Genomic DNA, 14808 nt, shown 5'->3' with positions numbered 1-14808 from the left:
TGGGTCAGCTTGCCATCGGAGGAGAAATCAGCGATGTGGAGTCTGGATATATTCTTATACAACGTGTTTATTTTACACTACACACACACACACACCCCCCTACAGATCCTTAAACAGAGGTGGTTACTAATGGCACGCCAGCAATCCTGTCTGTCCATGCTTTCAGCCAAAACACTAAAGCCCAGTATGCAGGGAGCAATTTTACCTCAAGAATTGACTCTAGTTAGAAAAATCAAGGTAGAGAGCAAACTCCCTTGCTATTTGCCATAGCTCTCCCAAGAAAACTCACCAAGACCACAGCATTTTCTTCCAAGACTTAATAACGTGCTTAAATGCAAAGAAAAAGAATTTCAAGACTATGTGCAACAGAACTGCCTGCTGGCCACTGTGGTAACAATATAAACCATATTTCAGATGTAGAATTAATTTATTCCATCCCACTACTGTCCTCTAACATGGAGAAATATTCTCTGATTTACTTACACTGATTTTACAGATCTCTAAATAGATTTTACTGAATTTGATGAGTACATTATTTCCTTTTCCCTGGACAGACTTCGGAATTACACAGCTTGAGTCTTACCTTTCCCATTAAATGACTCATTTTAATAGGATAACAATACAGTTCTAAACCATTTTTAAGGGAAAATGTAAATTATTAAAAAAATAGTATTAGTTTTAAAAAATCCCATTCAAAGGGAGGGAATGTATTCCTGGAATTTACATCAGGAGACTGGAAGTCAGGATTGTTGAGTGTTGTTCCAAAATCTGCCCCCCAATTATCTTATTTCTCTGTGGCTCATAGTAAAATTAGTATAAGCCTACTTACCTACCTCCTTCTCAGGGATATTGTGAGCATTGATTTAATCTCTACAGCATGCTGAGACTCTGAGATGTAAACAGTTATAGAAAATGGTTTATTACTATTAGTAGCTAAAGTTAGATTCCCCTATTATAGAAAGGGAAATAGATACAAACTCAGCAAACAGCCACAGAAGGGTCAATTGCCTGTACCTTTCACAATTCTGTTTGTTAACTACCATATTGCTGAGATTATAGTAATACAAGATGGTTTTGCTAATACTGTTTTATCCTGGGAAAGTTAAATTTGTTTACGATGTGTTTGGAATGATGCCAGGTAGAACAGATATATTAGCAAAGTAGACAGTAAAACATAAATGAATGCTAGGAAGTTGTGTGTTTGGACAGAATTAGTTTTGTTTAATGACCTAATGATTTCAAGGTCAGCCAATAGCTCAGTATGGAAAGAATCAAATCTCTGTTTTCTGGTTAAACAGAGATGCCCTGGTTCTTGGAGTTGCCGGGGCACCCACAACTCCAATTATTTATTCTTATTAACTATTTGTATCATGGCACCCACAGGCCCTAGCCAAGAATGGGGCCCTATTTAGCTTGGTGCTGTATGAACACGTAGGAAGGAAAAGTCCCTTCCCCAAAGAGCCTGCAATCTAATTTCAGGCAAGATACAAGTGGGTGTAAACAGAGATGTTTGGCCTCCAGCTGCCAAAACGTGTGTTTCTGGTAATCCTTACTATATGTAAGAGCATATTGTTGATAGCTGGAAGAAATGAGGAGATTTTAATCAGAGTAAAAACTGTCAGAATGACCAGTCAAGCATCCAATAGTAAGCAAAATGAAATTCTATACACGGTTAACCAAAAATCCCATGGGAAACCCACACTTCACTCTGTGGTTAGCCTTGATTTCACAAAATTCAGTGAATGGCTGTTGTTGGTTGACTCCATAAAATGTCATTTCCTTTGAGGTACAGGAATTGTTGACAAGAACTGCATTTTGTTCTGCTTTGATTTCTAGGTTACCAGTGCTGAAATTACTGTTTCACTACAACCAATGATGCTTTACTTTGATTAATTACATTAAAAAAAAAGCCTGACATATTTATAAAACACACAGGCTAAGACTGGATCAATTCCATTCTTTAAAAAAAATTATGTACAAAGGAACAGTTCAGAAAAGTTTTTAATTAGCATCACCATGGTTAAAATATCACAAGTTCCTGTATAATCAAGAGGATTAGACATACATGATTGGGAGAGAAGAATCCTTGAATTCTAATACTAGCTGTACCACTGATTTACCATTTGGCCCTCTCCAAGTCTCTTACCACTCTGACTCCATTTCCACATCTGTAAAGCAGGCGTAATACATTGTACTTTTACAGATGGTTATTTGTAAAGCGCTTAACAATAAAAAGTGGTACACAAGTACTGCATGATTAAAAATTACTCTCATGCTTAAAGGATTGACAGCAGGATAAATAATATTCACTCAACTGCTGTAGGACTTCTGTTTTGTTTTTTAAGTTTTCACCTAAAGTTTTCATCCAGAACATGGAGCACTTTAAGGTGAAATGAGAAAAGCCTTATGTACATCTCCTGCTCTCATAATTTTATTTTCCATTTGCCTCCTTAATTGTTTCTCAAGTAAAAATGCTTCACAAAAGAACGGAATTAAGATTAATCCAGGACTGGGGCTGGTAGTCTTTTCATAGCCTGCAAGGTCAGAAGGAAAAGACGGTTACTCACCGTAGTAACTGTTGTTCTTCGAGATGTGTTGCTCCTATCCATTCCAGTTAGGTGTGCGCGCCGCGCGTGCACGGCTCTTCGGAAGATTTTTACCCTAGCAACTCCGGCGGGCCGCTGGGCGCCCCCTGGAGTGGTGCCGCTATAGCGCAGGATATATACCCCAGCCGGCCCGTCCGCTCCTCAGTTCCTTCTTGCCGGCTACTCCGACAGTGGGGAAGGAGGGCGGGTCTGGAATGGATAGGAGCAACACATCTCGAAGAACAACAGTTACTACGGTGAGTAACCATCTTTTCTTCTTCGAGTGATTGCTCCTATGCATTCCAGTTAGGTGATTCCCAAGCCTTACGTAGGCGGTGGGGTTGGAGTTAGATGTTGCAGAATGCAAACTGCTAAGCCAAAGGCTGCATCAGCTCTGGACTCTTGGACCAATGAGGCAAAGGTGTGGACCAAGGACCAGGTAGGTGCACAACCCATCCCCTGCAAGGGTATGTGAGCCAGGAAGGCAGCAGACAAGCGTGAGCCCTGGTGGAATGTGCAGTAAGGTGGCTCTATGGAACATGGGCCAAAACACAGGAGGTGCGGATGCACAACGTCATTGAAGATGAAATCCTCTAGGAGGAGAGACAGGTATGCCCTTCGTCCAGTATGCCGGTACGATGAAGGTTTTGGGGGGCGTTATGAGAGGGCTCTGTCCGCTAGATATAGATTGCGGACGCCCTACGGATGTGTCGGGAGGGGCAATTGTTGCTCTCTCTTGCAGGGTGAAGACCGGAAGGAAGATATCCTAGTAGATATAAAAGGCCGACACCTCCTTAGGGAGGCAGGTTGGACGTGGTAATAACTACCCTTGTCCTTGAGGAACACAGTATATCTTGGGCCTATTGTGAGAGCCTGAAGCTCGGAGACTCGTCTGGCCGCAGGAAAGGCTACAGGAAAACTGTCTTGCAGGACAGGTATATCAATGAGCATGTTGACATTGGCTCGAATAGGGCAGTCATAAAACTGGTTAGAACCAGATTGAAGAGCCAGGTTTATGGAGGGGCCCCCCGGAGGGGGGGGGGTATAAACGCTCCAAGCCCTGAGGAACCAGATGGAATGGAGCGGGACCTCGGCGGGAGAAACATTGCGTGTTTCGGAGCAGCCGGAGAAACGCTTCCACTTGGCCAGATACTTTAACCGAGTGGAAGATTTTCTACCACCCCGGAGAATCCTGTAGAACCGAGGCAGAACAACGTAACTCGGATCGGTTTAGCCACGCAGGAGCCCTGCGGTGAGGTGCAGGGATTACAAGACCGGGTGGTGAAGGTTGCCGTGATCCCGCGTCATGGGGTCTGGGCCAAGAGGGTTGCTACCGACAGGTGTAGCAACATGGCGTACCAGTGCTGCCCGGGTTACGCTGGAGCGATCACGATCAGGGGCGCTCTGTCCCTGCGGAGTTTTAGCAGGACCCTGTGAACCAGCGGGAACAGTGGAAAAGCGTACGGCAGATGGCTGATCCACGGCCTCAGGAAAATCCTCCAAGACCGAGCCTGGGGAGAGGCCTTGGAACGAGGAGAACTTCTCTCTCTTTCCGTTCTCGCGAGAGCGAGGAGGGCTATGCGGGGAAAGAGCCACTTCTGGAAAACGGAATAGATAAAGTCCGGAGGAAACTACCACTTGTGAGACAGGAAGGATCTGCTGAGACGATCCGCCAGCTGAAACGCCTGGTACACAAGGCAGACTGCTCTCAGCTCTCGGACATTGATATGTAAGGCCAGCTCCTGCGCTGACCGAAGGCCGTGAGTGCAAAACTACGCCAGGTGCACACCCAGCCGAGAGATGGGGTGTCTGTCATGAGGGACCCCGAGGGGTGAATGGAACAGCATCCCTGGATACACCCGGGAGGGCGCTGACTCCCGGTCGAGGGAGCCTAGGATGCTCGGGGGGAACGAGATGACCACGAGTATGCTATCTCTGCCCGGGTGGCACACCCAGGTGAGCCACGATTGAAGTGAACGGAGGCGAAGCCTGGCACGTTTGGTTGCAAACGTGCAGACAGCCATGTGACTCAGGAAACCTAGGCAAGTGCGAGCCCAAGTTGGTGGGAAGGTCCGTAGACCTTGTACAATTGTTACCCTCGCCTGAAACCAAGGCTGAGGTAAGCAGGCTCTGGGGCCGTTCTGGTCTCCAGACTGGCCAATGAATTCTATTCCCTGTGTGGGAATCAGAGTGGATTTTACTATTGATCATCAGGCCTAGACACAGGAATAGGTTCGTGTCGATGCCCACATGACTGGTAACTTGGGCCCGGTGGTCCTTCGAATGAGCCACTCGTCTAGATACGGAGAACGTGTATCCGACGGTGGCGAAGAAAGGCGGCGACTACAGCCATGCACTTTGAATACTCCTGGGCTGTATAGAGGCCAACCGGGAGGGCCGTATACTGGGAATAACGATGGTAGGCCCCAAACCGAGGGTACCTTCTGTGTGGAGGAGAAATGGCGACGTGAAAACATGCGCCCTTCATATTGAGGGCGGCGTACCAGTCTCCGGGATCCCAGGATGGGATAACGGTCGCCCTGGGTACCATGCGGAACTCATCTGCATCGTGACTTGAGTTCCCGCAGGTCTAGGATAGGTCTGAGACCTCCCTTCGCCTAGGGGATTAGGTTTCACCCTTAGGTACCTCCTGTATAGCTCTGATGAAGAGGAGTGTCCGCACCTCTTGCCAGAGGAATCGCTCGTGAGAGGGGTCCTTAGGAGGGACAAGGATGGGTAGGCTTCTGCCCCATTGGTGGTCAGAAGGACCCTAATTTCGGCTCCGTTGGGGTCCGGATTGATGGCCACGACCGTGTAAGCCACGCCCGCTGGCCAAGTCCTGACTTTGTCAAGGCGCAGGGTAAGAGCGGAGGCTGGGGACGGAAACGTCGGCGCTGAATCACCGGCGTGTGCACGCCGAGAGAGAGAGAGCAAAGTGACCCTGCTGCCCTTTAGGCTTTGCAGCCTAGGGCCAGTGTTTTCAGAGAACAGGCCTGTGCCGTTAAAGGGCAAGTCCTGTATAGCGTGCCGCAGCTGCGAGGGAAGGCTCGATAACTGGAGCCATGAAACGCGCCGCGTGGCAACGCCCGAGGCCAGAGTCGTGGCAGCGGAGTCAGCTGCGTCCAACGAGGCCTGAAGGGAAGCTCTCTCCAGCTCCATCCTTTGCTGCAGGAGGGCATCGAACTCTTGATGGGAGTTCCGAAGAACCGACTCTGTAAATTTGCCCACCGCCACCCACAGTAGCGGCTAAGCAGGGCTTGCTGGTTCGCTACACGAAGTTGCAGGGCCCCATCCGGGTACATCTTACGGAGGGGTATGTTCCTGCCCCCTCCTCATCTGGGGAGGAGGAAGAAGAAAGGCCAGGGACAAGCGGGTCCTGTGTGGGCTCGAGCTCCTGGACGACCTCCTGATCCGGAGGGATCTGGGAGCCCGGTGCCAAACCAGGGGGTGCTCTGTACCGGTCGGAGGGGGACGACACCCAGAGCTCTGAGGGAACGGAGCGAGATGGGATCACCGGTACGCATAGGCGCCGACTTCTATGGGGCTCTGGGGCTTTAGCCCCATGAATAAATCCCAAGCAGGGGCTCTGCCCCACCAATGTTTTTTCTCCCCTGCTTGGAGCGCCCCCCCGCCGCTGCCGCCGCTGCCGCCAGGGCTGCCCAGAGCCCTTTAAATCCCAGCCGCGGCCGGGAATCAGAGGGCTCTGGGCTGCCTGCTGCAGCGGGAAGCCCAGAGCCCTCTGATTCCCGGCTGCGGCTGGGATTTAAAAGGCTCTGGGCTCCCCGCGGTTGCAGGCAGCCCAGAGCCCTTTAAATCCCAGCAGCGGCTGAGATTTAAAAGGCTCTGGGCTCCCCGCGGTTGCAGGCAGCCCAGAGCCCTCTGATTCCCGGCCGCGGCTGGGATTTAAAAGGCTCTGGGCTGCCCGCCGCAGCAGGCAGCCCAGAGCCCTCTGATTCCCGGCGGCGGCTGGGATTTAAAAGGCTCTGGGCTGCCCGCCGCAGCAGACAGCCCAGAGCCCTCTGATTCCCGGCCGCGGCTGGGATTTAAAAGGCTCTGGGCTCCCCCCGTTTGCAGGCAGCCCAGAGCCCTTTAAATCCCAGCCGCGCTGGGAATCAGAGGCTCTGCGCTGCCCGCTGCAGGAGCCCAGAGCCCTTTAAATCTCAGCCGCGGCTGGGATTTAAAGGGCTCTGGGCTGCCTGCACCGCGGGAGCACAGAGCTTTAAAATCCCAGCCGCGGCCGGGAATCAGAGGGCTCTGGGCTGCCTGCTGCAGCGGGCAGCCCAGAGCCTTTAAATCCCAGCAGCGGCTGAGATTTAAAGGCTCTGGGCTCCCGCGTTGCAGGCAGCCCAGAGCCCTCTGATCCCAGCAGCGGCTGGGATTTAACAGGCTCTCGGCTGCCCGCCCCAGCAGGCCGCCCAGAGCCCTCTGACTCCCGGCTGCGGCTGGGATTTAAAAGGCTCTGGGCTGCCCGCCGCAGCAGACAGCCCAGAGCCCTCTGATTCCCGGCGGCGGCTGGGATTTAAAGGGCTCTGGGCTGCCTGCTGCGGCGGGAAGCCCAGAGCCCTCTGATTCCCGGCCGCGGCTGGGATTTAAAAGGCTCTGGGCTGCCCGCCACGGCGGGGAGCCCAGAGCCCTCTGATTCCCGGCCGCGGCTGGGATTTTAAAAGCTCTGTGCTCCTGCGGTGCAGGCAGCCCAGAGCCCTTCCACTCCCCGCCGCGGCTGAGATTTAAAGGGCTCTGGGCTCCCCGCCGCAGCGGGCAGCGCAGAGCCCTCTGATTCCCGGCCGCGGCTGGGATTTAAAAGGCTCTCAGCTCCCCCCGGTTGCAGGCAGCCCAGAGCCCGTTAAAGCCCTGCCGGCTGAGTTTTTAGGGCTGCGGGCTCCCGCGTTGCAGGCAGCCCAGCTCCCTTAAAATCCCCGCAGAGGCTGAGAGTTAAAGGGTGCTGGGCTCCCCGCCGCAGCGGGCAGCCCAGAGCCCTCTGATTCCCGCCCCGGCTGGGATTTAAACGGCTCTGGGCTCCCTGCGGTTGCAGGCAGCCCAGAGTCCTCTGACTCCCAGCCGGGGCTGGGATTTAAAGGGCTCTGGGATCCCCGCGGCTGCCAGCAGCCCAGAGCCCTTTGAATCCCAGCCTCTGTCCGCTGATTGCCCCCTCCCCAGACCCCTGCCCCAACTGCCCCCCAGAACCTCCACCCCCTATCTAAGCCCCACTGGTCCTTGTTCCCAATTGCCCCCTCCCCAGACCCCTGCCCCACCTGCCCCTTCGGACCTGAGCCCCTATCTAAGCCTCCCTTCTCCTGGTCCCCAACTGCCCCCTCCTGAGACCCCACCCAACTTCCCCCCCCAGGACCGCACCCCCTACCTGTCCCCTGATAAACAGACTCCCATGCCTATCCAATTGCTGCCTGTCCCCTGACTGCCCCTTCGAACCTCTGCCCCAGCCAACTCCCCCGGCTCCTTGTCCCTTGACTGCCCCCCGGAACTCCCTACCTCTTCTCCAACCCCCAAACTGCTTACTGTGCCACTCAGACCAGCGTATCTGGCTCCATGCAGCTCCAGACAGTTGCTGCCATGCTCCCCCATGGAGCCCACAGCCCTCTCCCACCCCTAGCACCTGACTTCCAGATTTGAACACCTCAAAATTCAGGAGTGCTCAAGCTCGGTTTGGGCAGCTTTTACTTCATTTCTCCCAAATCAGTTTCCTGCAAGGTGCCAACTGAAGGTGTTGGAGAACAGAGAGATCAGGTGGCCTCCTAATGCCTGGAAAAGAGACAAAGGCCGGAGGAGGGAGTGTCAGTGCCTGTGCGGACTTCTGGGAAGTGCACGGTGTGGAAGGGGATGCTGTGATGCTTTGGAACATCTCCATACAAAGCCAGTCAGGACTCTGGGGGAGCCTCCTCTCTCGGAGCATACTGTCTCCAGGGCAAGAAGCTTACACCTTCCTGGGTCTGACCTCGGAGCATTCAGCATGCCCTTCCACGTCATGCACTTTCCAAAGTGAGTCTGCCCAGGCTGGTCCTGGGGCAACCAGAGGTCGCTGCACCCCAACTCTGCAGTCAGATGTGACTCTCAGCCAGACAGTAAAACAGAAGGTTTATTAGATGACGGGAACACAGTTTAAACAGAGCTTGTTGGTACAGAAAACAGAACCCCTCTGTCAGGTCCATCTTGGGGGGTGGGGAGCCCAGAACCAAGTTCTGGGTCTCTCCCAATTTCCCCAGCCAGCTCCAAACTGACACTCCCTCCTCTGGCCTCTGTGTCTCTTCTGGACAAGGAGGCCACCTGATCTCTTTGTCCCCAACACCTTCAGTTGGCATCTTGCAGGGGAAACTGAGGCACCCACACAGTATTCAGAGAAAATATTAAGAACATTCCCACTTCATCACAACAGATGCAACAAAATATAATACTGTATATTGAAGTAGGCAAGTGCTGCTTCTGACTTTCCACTTTTAATTGACCCTTGTAATCTTGTGGCACTGACGCGTTATAGCTTCATTTTATATCGGCTTACAGGGCGGGAGCGGGGGGGCACCACCATTTTGGGCCCCACCAAAAATTATACAAACCTGCCGCCTATGCCGGTACGCCTCTGGCGTGGTAGTACACCCAAGGCGTCCAGAATGACCACTGATAGGTCTCCTGGAAGACTCTGGAGGGCACATCGGAAAACAGAGTACCACGCATATGAAGTGTCCGCATGGGACGACACTGACGCGTGGCTGGATGGCCCTGGAGGAGCTGAAAGCCCTTGGTAGAGTCTCCGTCTCTAACTGACGTGGCTCGATGCAGAACCGGGGATTGGTACCGGTAGACATACCGGTACTGAGAACGGGACCTGCCACCGGAGCTGTGCCGGGCGGTCGACCGAGAGTGCGAGGCTCGATGATCAGCAGTGGCTACGGGCGTCCCGGTGCCTGGGGCGGTGCCGGGAGCTGGATCGGTGCAGAGTGTCCCGGACCGGCGAACGGGATGCTGACCGGTGCCGCGAGTACTACTGGTACCAACATAGAGAACGGTGCCGAGACTGTGAGCGGCGTCGGGACCGAGAACATCTGCGGGACCGCGATCATGAACAGTGCCGCTCTGCGGTGCCGATGGAGGGTGGTCTGATCAAGGCAGGCTTGCCCATCGACTCTGTAACCCGCACCGGCGGTGCCGGGGGTTGAGGCAGCGCAGACGCTGTCATTGCAATCAGCTCCCTCACCGTGGACACTGTCTCCAGCGTGGAGGGAATAGTGAGCTCGACCAGAGCTCACACCAAGGACGCAGCTTCATAGCGAGCTCGACCAAGGTCCGTACCGGGGAGTGTTCCAGCACCGGACTCGACGGCTTTTGCCTGGCCGGAGTTAATGGTGCGGGCATTGTCGGTGCCGTGGCAGACATCGGTGCCGGGCGATCCGACTGAGCATAGCACTCGGCTGCGGAGCAGGCGGCTCGGACGCAGCTTCAGAGCAAGCTCGACCACGGTCCGTACTGGAGAGCTTTCCAGCACCGGACTCGACGGCTCTTGCCTGGCTGGAGTAAATGGTGCGGGTATTGTCGGTGCCGCGGCAGACACCGGTGCCGGACGATCCAACTGGGCATAGCGCTCGGCTGCAGAGGCGGCGGCTCGGACGCAGCAAGGATATTGTGCCTCTTCATCCTCCAGGAGAGGGATCCATGCCGAGGGTACGTCGGAGCCAGCGACGGTCGTGCCAGGAGGCCTCGGCGGTACCGGCGATCCGGTGCCGAGGGAGCGCGCCTTGAAGACTAACTAGCGCTCGGCGCCGAGAGCGGAGGAGCAAGAGCTGCGTCCCTCAGGAGCTGTTTAAGACGAAAGCCCCGCTCCCCTTTGTTCTCGGATTAAAGGCCTCACAAATGCGACACTTATCTGTGAGGTGAGATCCCTCGAGGCACTTAGGAGAGGATCTCTTGTCAGCAGAGGCTTGTGGCCGGCCGAGCATTAGAAAACCCTGTGGACCGGGCATCGGTCCCAGCACCGGGTGAGGGGAAGGGGATAAACCCCGAACCCCTATAAAATAAATACACTATACTATTCTACAAACAAACAAAGTTAACTACAACTATAAACAGAACGAGAGAAAACTACGAGTAGCTAGGGAAGTGGAGGTCAGCTAAGCTGCGCTCCACTGTTCCAACGGCCGTCACGGGCGGAAAGAAGGAACTGAGGAACGGACGGGCCGGCTGGGGTATATATCCTGTGCTATAGTGGCGCCACTCCAGGGGGCGCCCAGCCGGCCCGCCGGAGTTGCTAGGGTAAAAATCTTCCGAAGAGCCGTGCACGCGCGGCGCACACACCTAACTGGAATGCATAGGAGCAATCACTCGAAGAAGAACCATTCTGATCATCTCATTAGCCCTTCTGTATCACAAGCCATGGAACTTTCCCAAATAATTTCTAGAACAGATCTTTTAGGAAAACATCCAATCCTGATTTTAAAATTGGTATATTAATTCCAACAATTAATTACACTCACTGTAAAATAATGTATGCTCTATTTCCAATCTGAATTTTTTCTAGTTTCAACTTCCAACCTGTGTGTTGTTGTACTTTTCTTTGCTAGAGCCCATCATCAGATATTTGTTCCCCATGTAGGTACTTACAGACTAATCCTTTAATCATTCTCATGAACCTTCTCTGAATGCTCTCCAATTTATCAGCACCCTTCTTGAACTGTAGGCACCAGAACCAGTATTCCATCAGCAGTCGCACCAATGCAAAACAGAAGAAAAATAACTTCTCTACTCCTAGTCAAGTGTCCCCTGTTTATGCCTCCCAGGATCACATTAGCTAGCCCTTTTGGCCACAGTTTAGCACTGCGAGCTCAGGGTTCAGCTGATTATTCACCACAACCCTCAAATATTTTGTTTCAGGGTTTCTTCTCCGTCGCTCTATAAAGGTGTTCTTAGACCAGCTCTCTAACATTAATGAGGTTGGAATTAGCCATTCAAGACAGAATTGCTCTTGTGAAACAGTAGTTACTGCCTAGCCCAAGCAGCCCTTTGAAGAAAACAGAAGTTTCAACCATGTGAAGTGCCCTGTCCATCCTTTATGACTGAATGTGGTATCTCCCCAAGAGGAATAAGATTTATTAAAAAAAAAAAAAAAAAAAAAAAAACAGGTATCTAATATATTCCTTTCCTCCAAGAATATGCAGTCACACCTATTACAGTTTAGAACACTACTGTATGTCTAAAATGTATTCTAAACATTACAAATTATTTATTCCCTCACATGCAGAAGAGACAGCTTATGTTGACAGAGAAACTATGCATGCACTCAAGAACTGCAAAGTGAGCTAGTTTAATATTCTATGTTGCAGTCTCACCCTTCTTAACACAACAGTGCCATCTGGTGTTCCAAAGTATAGTCTTACTTTTAGCAACTGAATTCACCCAAGAAGCGTGGTTCCTACTACTTCCAGGAAAATCAAAGATGTTATAATAAGGTTATCAAAAACTTAGTTACTGATTGCAGTGTCAATACTGTATTACAAAGAAGAGGTCCCTGCTCCAAAGAGCTTACAGGCTAATATTTGCCCACTCATGTGCCCTGGACTCCATTCTTCTTCATGGGAAACTGGAGTCTGATGGCACCTTAAAGACTAACAGATTGTTTTGGGAATAAGCCTTTGTGGGTTAAAAAACAAAACACACTTCTGTAATTTTCACTCCTAAAGAAGCAGGGTTTTTATCCACAAAAGCTCGTTAAGCACCATGTGTTTACCCCCAGTATATTGATGCTACTAGGTTATTTTTTATAATATGAAATTCTTTAGGAACTTAGCAAAGAATCCTGTGGCACCTTATAGACTAACAGATGTTTTGCAGCATGAGCTTTCGTGGGTGAATACCCACTTCTTCGGATGCGTGTTTGCATCCGAAGAAGTGGGTATTCACCCACGAAAGCTCATGCTGCAAAACATCTGTTAGTCTATAAGGTGCCACAGGATTCTTTGCTGCTTCTACAGAACCAGACTAACACGGCTACCCCTCTGATACTTTAGGAACTTAGTAAGTATAACTCATGCAATAATAGATAACTTTTGCACTTACAGAGTACAGCACCATGAAGAAGAAATTATCAAAGGACTATACAAAGGAGGGTAAATACAATTCTCAGTTTTTCACATGAAAAGTTTTTAATCTTTCTTGGTGAGAGGTCTCTCACAGGGTTTTTTTATTCAGAACTTCCCCCCCCCTCCAAAATTTTATAGCAGCTTACATTTTAACTTTTGAACACCATATAAAACAGAACTGTTTGCAAGAAAAAAGAATGACCCTATGTAGGGAAGTGAACTTGTTAATTAACCAACCAATTACTATTTAGTTTATCTGGTGCATTCCAGGTAACTTTTCAAAAGTATTTAAAAAAAACAAATCTGCAGATTAACGTCAGCCAGGAAAGAATTATTTGATTTAGCAGTCTCCCTAGGCAAGAATTATACCAGAGCTAGGGAACCACCCCCACATCACACACAAACTTGCTAAGATCCTCAGGTACACTCCAGCTGCACTCAGCACACATGAGGGGAGTGGGGGGAAGGCATAGCGAGCTTTCCATAACACTGCACCTGAGGGCGGCTAGAGACTAGTCCTTGGTGCAATTTGAAGCAATCTCAATACTGCTTTAATTGGTGCTGGCTAGAACTGCTCAGCACAGCAGAGTCTCCCACCACTCTTCCTCTCCATGGCCTCACCCACTATGCCGCTGTGGGCCAGGAGCAGGTGGCATTGCACTGCCTAGACCTGCTCTAGGCTATTAGGAGGGGGAGTCGCCAGCTTCCCATGCCCTCCGTGCGGCAGGGCTGCCCCAGGGCGTTTTACTAACATTTCCACGTGCTCTACTAGACCTTTCAGGCTGTTTACTCACCATGGCGGCTGCTTCCGGTCCCTTCTTTCCCTTTGCAGCCTGCCCCTGCAAGCCACGTGCTGCTCCCTCCTGCCTGCTCCTGGGCGCGGTGTTGTTAGCGCTGCCCCCTTCTCCACAGCTCCCGTTGCCTTTTAGCCCCACTACTCAGCCCTGTATGCTCATGCCCCTCCCACTGCCCTCCCTGTTACCCCGGGCACTTGTTCTGCCCCCAGCAGTTCTACCGCCTCAGCCTGCAAACGCAGCCATGCCCAAACACTTGCCCCGGCGGGAGGAGGCGTGGGCGTTAATCCCGCAGCCTGCAGCACCGCCCCCCGCTGCTGCTCCTCCTCACTGGAGGGAGGGGAAGGCACGGTACTTCGGGCTGTCGGGGGTTGCGCTGCCTCCTATTTCTCCAGCTTGCAGCCTTCCCTCCCCACGTGGTAGAAGCTGGAGGCGATGCTTTCTGCACCTGGGAGGAAGTCCCTGTGAAGGGAGGCAGTACCAAGCCACTCCGTGAGAAGAGTTTAAAGGGGCTGCTAGGATTCCTCACCCCACCCAGTAGGGGCCAGGGGGGAAACACCACGCTCCTCTGAGCGGCCAAGCTGGAGATGGGGGTGCAGCTGTGTGATCCAGTTGCATCCTCCAGACCAGGGGTAGGCAACCTATGGCACACGTGCCAAAGACAGCACACAAGCTGATTTTCAGTGCCTGCGTCCTGGCCGCCAGTCTGGGGGCTCTGCATTTTAATTTAATTTTAAACTAAGCTTCTGAAACATTTTTAAAACCTTATTTACTTTACATACAACAATGGTTTGGTTATTTATTATAGACTTATAGAAAGAGACCTTCTAAAAACGTTAAAATGTATTACTGGCACGCGAAACCTTAAAGTAGAGTGAATAAATGAAGACTCGGCACACCACTTCTGAAGGGTTTTGCCGACCCCAGCTCCAGACTGTCAGCAAGATTTTCAGCAACTTTTAAACTGAGCCCGGAGGCTGTAGGGACTGCCTAGTCCTCAGCCACCGGCACGTGCTTTGCATTGCAGGCTTTCAGTGACTCAAGCAGGAGTAGCGGAGTGCTCCTGCTCAGCGCCTGGCTAGCCATGCAACAGCGGGGGAAGGAATTGCCCGCTGTCCTGATCTGTACCGCTCCACCAGTGTGACACTTTATGCAGGTTATGTAATGCCACTACAGTGCTTGTATAGAACACTACACTTTAGTTTATGGTCAACTCACTGCCCCAAGCAGGAAGAGGTTTGAACTACACTAGGCAGCTGTAGACAGGGCTGGGCTTATAGGGGGGCACCACTCAAAACACTGTGGTCAGGGAAGCACTGTCAGTAATTAATTTTTGTCAGGGGGCTGAGT

The 14808-nt window shown here is 51.7% G+C and overlaps 1 long non-coding RNA gene across 2 annotated transcripts in view; it reads right to left on the bottom strand.

Annotated features, from left to right (window-relative positions):
• LOC120407978 overlaps positions 1-13655 on the bottom strand; it is a 104186-nt gene extending 90531 nt beyond the window's left edge. For both annotated transcript variants that reach the window (XR_005600355.1, XR_005600356.1), the window contains exon 1: positions 13459-13655. This is a non-coding gene — a long non-coding RNA (uncharacterized LOC120407978). The remainder of the gene's footprint in view (positions 1-13458) is intronic.
• Positions 13656-14808: the final 1153 nt, after the last annotated feature.

This window comes from Mauremys reevesii, linkage group 6 (genome assembly GCF_016161935.1).
Source record: "Mauremys reevesii isolate NIE-2019 linkage group 6, ASM1616193v1, whole genome shotgun sequence".
Taxonomy (NCBI): Eukaryota; Metazoa; Chordata; order Testudines; family Geoemydidae; genus Mauremys; species Mauremys reevesii.
This window is presented reverse-complemented; position numbering and strand designations above follow the sequence as displayed.